This window comes from Microtus oregoni, unplaced genomic scaffold (assembly GCF_018167655.1).
Source record: "Microtus oregoni isolate MIOR12 unplaced genomic scaffold, Mior012 000029F_ref0000214, whole genome shotgun sequence".
Taxonomy (NCBI): Eukaryota; Metazoa; Chordata; class Mammalia; order Rodentia; family Cricetidae; genus Microtus; species Microtus oregoni.
This window is the reverse complement of record NW_024543088.1, coordinates 30,150,788-30,158,291: the sequence shown is the minus strand read 5'-3', so window position 1 is coordinate 30,158,291 and position 7,504 is coordinate 30,150,788.

Sequence of the window (7,504 nt, the reverse complement as noted above, 5' to 3'; positions counted from 1 at the left end):
GAAATGTCTGCTGGAAACTATAGGCCTGTAGGCCAAAGATGGATGCCCCAATGGTACAAAAGAACTTTGGGTGACTGTCTAGGTAGCGAGATGTCTCTGTTATTTCTAGAGTTTGGAAGTTGCTTATTTCTTGTTTGCTTAGGTAATATTATATCCTTCTTGAGTCTTTGATGGAGTTGAAGAATAGCTAGATAGTTATAGTTGTTTTCCTTAGTTATGATAAAAGATAAAGTAGATGTAAATATTGTAACTGTAATTCTTGCTTGATAACTGTTTTGTTATATGTAATTTTGCTATGTTAAAGTTAAAGCCTTCCTTTTTTGTTTAAACAGAAAAAGGGGAAATGATGGAGGAAGGTCATTGGTTAAAAAATAAAGAAACTGCTAGGCCCTCATAGGTTAGAACATAGGTGGGTGGAGTAAACAGAACAGAATGCTGGGAGGAAGAGGAAGTGAGCTCAGATTCGATAGCTCTCCTCTCTGGGGCAGATGCGATGAAACTCCGACCCAGAATGGATGTAGGCTAGAATCTTCCCAGTAAGCGCAACTTGTGATGCTACACACATTATTAGAAATGGGCTAGTCCAGTTGCGAGAGTTAGCCGAGAAGAGGCTAGATATAATGGGCCAAGCAGTGTTTAAAAGAATACAATTTGTGTGTTGTTATTTCGGGGCATAAGCTAGCCGTGCGAAAGCCAGGCAGGATGAAAAGCAGGCCCGCAGCTCTACCAACAATTGTGAATGGTGTTATTTCCCTGATTTCTTAGTCTATGGAGGGACTGAGCATCCTTGTCTTTTTCTTGATTTTAGTGGAAATTCTTTGAGCTTCATTTATATTGTTGTTGGCTATGGATTTGCTGTAAATCACCTTTATTATGTTTAGGTATGTCGCTTGTGTTCTAGTTTCTCTAGAACTTTTATTATGAAGAGATTTTAAATTTTGTCAAAGGCCCTTTCTGGATCAAATGAGATGATATTGTTTTTGTTTTTCAATTTGTTTATATGGTGGCTTACTTTTATCAATTTACATATATTGAAGCATCCTCTAGCTCTGGGATGAAGCCTACTTGATTATGTAGATTATCTTATTAATGTGTTCTTAGATTTGGGTTGCAAATATTTTATTGTTTTTCCAATGTTTTCTATATAAAATAGATTAAAGCAATTTCTGTTTCTTCCAAAGTACCCACAGAAATTTCCTAGAGACAGACTCCTGTATTTTTTAATGCACTCCAATTTGCAACAGGTATAATATTTTTTGTTAGCACTTGAACACTGCCTAGCCTGGTATAGGTTTTTTATTCTTTATAAAAAGAAAACATTCATTTTTTATATAAAAATTGAATTTTAACAATTAAGAACTGTCTCAGAATCTGCTCAATGCCACTGGTGTTATTGCTTAGAGATTGTGGTTAAAGGTTACAGCAACTTTATTTTTAAAAAGCAGAATGAGGTTTAAATTGAGATGTCCAATTATAATTCCATATCAGGGGGCTATTAGTACTTTCATAACGCTGCTTATAAATGTCATTGTTCTTAGAATGTATGGCTTCTACTCAGTGGCACTTGTCCCTTGATCTTCTCACAGAATCATGTGCTGTTTCTCCCTCATCCTTGAGGTGATCGATGGAGGAAAATAGGATCATAGCAGTCTAAAACAGATTGCAGTATATGGCAGGACTGTTAGCTTGATGGCATGGCATTTTAAAAAATAAATTGAAAAAAAATAAATTGTAAAAAGAATAAGATGAAAGCAGAGAATAAAATTGAAGCACAATTATTTGGAGATTAGCATAAGAAGTTCCATACAAATGCACACACATTATATAAATGACAATTTTCTCAAAATGTGTTACTATTCTATATTTATTAATAAAAGGCTTGCTTTATGCCTTCATATGTCCCCAAAACAGGTTCTTCTAAGATCTTTACATTTCTGCTTGACAGGGCCTTTTTAGTCTTATCCTCCCAGATGCCTATATAGATTCAACTCAAAGTTACCAAGCTGTGCTTCTTTGACATTTCTGACACATCTCAGGGATCTTTCCCATCCCTTGGGCTAGTTTTAAATTATTTTTAGATTTATTTATTTTCTTTTATGTGATTGTGTGCTTTTCCAACATGTATGTGTGTACACCACATGCATGTTTGGTGTAGGTTTTCTGGGACTGGAGTTATGGATTGTGAACCACCATATGAGTGCTGGTCCTCTGAAAGAGTATCAGGTACTCTGCACCTCTGAGATAACTCTCTAGCTTTTCTTTGGTTACTTTAAAAAATATTATTACTGTCTTGCATGAGCCGCCCCCCCCTTTTTTTTTTCCTGAAAGGAAAAGTCTAATGTCCTACAATTTATAACTCAACCTTCTCTCCTCAATATGTGGTGTTTCTTCACTTTATTTGCTGTAGGGCCCATGGGTCTACCCCTTCTCCCGGGGTTCATTTTAAGGACAGTTTCTGGCCCGCCAGCTAAAAATCCTGTTTGTTCCTGGGCTCCTTCTGCCTCTCCTGGTGTTTAGCTATAGGACCATTGTTTACTCCACCTTGGGCATGGTAATTTCCCACCTGCCTTGGGGGAATTCTATTGTGCAGCAGTTGGTATATAAGGTTTTTCCTAAGCTTGTGTAAACAGCATTTGGCTGATCTCCTTTTGAATGACCCAGGTCTCTTGTGTGTTCTTTCAATCTCCAGGCCCTTCCCTGGCTGGCGAATGGTGCAAGGACAAGAGGAATGCAGGAGTTACAATTTGCACAATTTATTGATATTCACAGGACATGGTATAAGCCTGTTACAATTTGTTTGCCTACTGAAAATTATTTGCCTAGTAAAAACAAAAATCCAGAAGCAAACTTTCTGTGATTTCCCAACTTCCTTTGGTCTGTGAACTGGATTTTTCTCTGTAGTATATGACTAGTGGTGATGATCAAGGCAGCTGGAACACAAGGGACCTTTAGTAGAGATGAAAGTAATTTTCTTTGTTCACACTTCAGCAAGTTTTATAATAATTTCAATTAAGTTTCATTCATTTTAAATACAGAACAAGAATCTTTCCTGGATTTATTGTATGGGCCAAAGGTTTTCAAATTCTTACCCGATTTCCCAAACGAAATTAGAGGTTTGAATCTGACTGTTAAGTTCCCCTTTAAGAGTAATCACTCTTTAAATTAATTGGGATATGAACAGAGAGAAGACAGATGTGGCACTTGGAACACATTCCTACACATTGGGTGAACAGTCATAACAAGGCTTTGTATTTCCATAGTGAGATAATTTTAATTGACAAATGGACTGCTATGGAAATGATTTTCAACCCTACCTCTCATTTATTCAAGGTTATAAGAACGATCTGATTGCAAGCATAATTTATTGTGTCGTCTCTGATACTATTTTATTTCTCCTTTATGATTTACACTGAAAACGTCAGTAGTTACACAATAGTAATGATGTATGATAGTTTGGGGTGGGCATTTATATTTCATCTAATTAAAGAAAAAGTAGTATTTGCTAAGCACAGAGAAAAACTTAGGCTTATTTTAATTAAACTTTAGGAAATTATAAAATATATCTTTGGAAATATTTCAATTGACTGAGGTCCTAAAACTACTTGGAATTTTAAAGTAGTTGGTAAAATTCCTATTAATATTTCTAATATTCCATTAACAGATTTATCACATTGGTTTGCATAGTTTTTCAATTTATTGTTTTGCCTTATATGCAATAGAGAACATGATTAAACCAATGCAAGTGTTTGCCAAAATGAGTAAAAAGTCATTCTTTATTCTCTCTGACACATTATTCTAGTTTCAAAGAGATTTGTTTATCTTAGGGAAGAGAAAAGCAATGCCACCTCCAGATAACCATTGAAGCAGATTGAAATTTCATGCTTCATGATGTAATTTCAAAGAATATTAGACATCCAAATTCATGCTGACAGTAAGACCACAGAGCAGGCTCCTTGAGTGTCTTTAATATATATGAAAAATAGCTGCATGTATACCTTGCGGCAGAGCTAGCTAAACATTATATGCAATCTTATTTTTAAAGGTTTTTTTTTTTTTTTGAAACTGTGTATATGTGTATGTCTGTGTAGTTGTGGTGGTTTGAATGAGAATGGACCCCATAGGCTTATATATTTAGTCCCCAGGGAGTGGGACTGTCTGAGTGGGACTCCTTAATGGAGGAGGTGTGTCACTAGGTTTCAAAGTCCATGCCAAGCCAAGTCTCCCTCCTTCTCACTCTCTCCCTTCTACCCTACACGTCACCCCCCCAGTACTTTTGCATCATGATGTAGCTCTCGTCGACTGCTCCTGGGCCATGGCTGCCTGTTTCCTGCCATGGTCATGGGGCTCTAACCTGAAACTGTAAGCAAGTCCCCAATTAAATGATTTCTTTTATAAGAGTAGCTTTGATCTTTGTTTCTCTTCACATCTATAGAACAATCACTAAGCCAGTGGGTGTGTACACATGAAGGCAGTGCCTGAGAAGCCAGAAGAAGGAGCCATATTCCCTGGAGCTGCTGCTACAGTTTAGATCCATCCTTAGGTGAACTGAGAACGAAATTTGAGTTCTCTGTGAGAACAGTGTATTATGGTAACTGCTGAGACATTTCTCATTTGTATAATAGTGCTTAGTGAGAACCTACACTATCCTATTTTGAGGTTAGGTATAAGTGCATAGAACTTCAAAATGCATGGAGACATCTCAGATGTGAGCCACTGTGAAACACTTGTGTAAGCTTTATAGGTAGAAAAATAACATTCATCACATGTGTTCCCATAGCTGTACTGAAAGGAAAACCTTGTAGATGAAGCCAATTCTAGAGATAAATTCTGTTTCATTCAATGTCAAATATTGACATTTCAGTATATATTATGTATATACTTATGTCTGAATTACTTTTCTATTGCCTTGACAAAATACAATAACTAAGACAACTTATAAAAGAAAACACTTAATTTTGGGCTCATGATTCCAGAGGGTTAGAGATGATGGCCATTATTATTAGAAGCATGGTAGGAGCAGAAAGGCATGGCCTTGCAGCGGTAGGTGAGAGCTTATATCTTGATTCACAAGCACAAAGCTGATAAATCTAATTGTGTTCATCAAGGGTTTTAGGAACTTCAAAATTTACTTCTGCTGACACATGTCTTTCAGCAAAGGTCACACCTCCTAGTCCTTCCCTTACAGTCATTGACTGGGGACTAAGCATTCAAATATATGAGCCCACGAGGGTCAATTCAATCTCATCCAAACCATAACATTTTCCTCTGAAATTATTTCTAGAGTATTTCCAATTATTCCCAGTAAATTTTCTAACATCAACAGTTACTATCTATTTCAAAAAGAGGTGCTTATTTCATATTCTAAGTGTTCAGTAGACATGTAACACTGTGGCCAGTAAATGGGACCACACACCTCTATGCTGTGGATTTATATAAACTGTGAACTCAATACTTTTTAAAATCAGTATTATAAATTAAAATTTTCAGTCTTTTTTGTGTTTTACAATCATCAGCTTATCCTAGGTACTTGTGTTCATTTTCAATGACCACTCTAATAATTACCATAAATTTAATCTCTTCAAATAGAAATTTATTTATTATCTTGCAACTCTATAGGTTAGCAGTTGAAAATAACTATCCAGGGTATGATACTTTTGAAGGCTGGATAGGGAGTAGGCTGACAGAAGTGACCTTGATGCTTACTCTATAGCTATCACTCAAATCTTGGCTCCTGATTTCCTGTGTCTTTCTCTGGCCTGTCTCTCACGTCTCACTCTTATAAAAAACCAGATGCCTGGAGAACCCAGGGTATCCTACCCATCTTGATATTCCTGGCTTAATTAATTTTACCATGTGAGTAACCATAAAGGTTTGGGGGTTAGGAAGCAGGTATATGTAGGAAAGATATTTAAGCCCAGACTACATACAGACACTTGTCCTGGATCCATGTACAGTGTTAGCTCAAGCACAGTGACCTTGTGTTTAAAGTCAAATAGTAAACATTTGTATGTATGTCTTGGAAGCCTTTCTGGCTACAAAGTGAGGAGAGGCAAAGATTAATTTAGCTGAAGTAGAGCAGTATGGGAATTCATGCCACTTTCTGAGTGTTAGTGCAGACAGAGGAAACTAAGGAGTCACAAGGAGATGCCCAATATGGCTATTCAATAACCTGACTCAATGAGAATTTAAAATATGGCTTGTGCATGCTTCACACCAGGAATTCCAAAATGTTTCACTTTTTATTTGTAGGAGACACAAGTACCAACGAATAGTATATAGTATTATATTTGTTATAGTAATGAGTCCCTTCCTAATTTTCAACATATATAAAAATCTCAATTTTGGATATTACTGGAGTGGTCTCAACAGAATAGAATACTCAGAAATGAGTCTGAAAAAAAATGTGCAACTTGTGACACATTCATCAAAGAAATTCAATTTTAGGAAGGCATTTACACTAAAATGTGTATTTTCACTATGTATCTATGTTATTTCACATGTGTTTATCAGATTGTATACTCTGGATTTCATTCTGTCACCCCAGCCTCCTCTGCTTCCTATGCCTACTTCAGTATCAAAACCTCCCAGGAGTTAAGGTGCTTAAACTGACCGATGGAAATCTGAATGTGGTGATATGCTGCACAGCTCCTTCAGACCCCAGGGCATGGCTTCATCATTTCTGTCACTTACTATTTAGATGTTTTTGAGCAGTGGTTCTCAATCTGGGGACCGCATATAAGATATCCTGCATATAAGACTTACATTATGATTCCTAAATGTATCAAAATTAATTATGAAGTAGCTACACAATATTTTTATGTTTGGGGGGGGGGTCACCAGAATATGAACAACTGTATTAAAGGGTCACAGCACTAGGAAGGTTGTGAACAGCTGTTGTAGGGAATTTAGAATCACTGTGTTCTACATGCTGAGAATTTTGTAAGTTTTATCCATAGTTCTGTTTGTTTAGTTTGTTGGTTAGCTTTATTTGGCTTTTTGTGGCAGAAACTGTAGACGATGCCACCATTCCAAGTTTACTCCGCGCTTGGGTGTCACACTCAGCACTTGGACAAGATGGGCAAGAACTCTACCAGTTGGTACATCCCCCCAACCTTTCCTCAATTACGTTTTAAAAGGTATTTCATTTAAACTTTTCAATCTTTTTCTTGAGAGTTCTACTACATTAATTGCTGGTTCAATGTTTTACAAAGAGCAAACCTTCATCTGGTGATGGATGGAGATAGAGACAGAGACCCACACTGGAGCACTGGACTGAGCTCCCAAGGTCCAAATGAGGAGCAGGAGAAAGAACATGAACAAGGAAGTCAGGACCGCGAGGGGTGCATCCATCCACTGAGACGTTAGGACTGATCTAATGGGAGCACACCAAGGCTAGTTGGACTGGAACTGATGGAGCATGTGATCACACCGGACTCTCTGAACGTGGCTGACAAGGAGGGCTGACTGAGAAGCCAAGGACAATGGCACTGGGCTTTGATTCTAC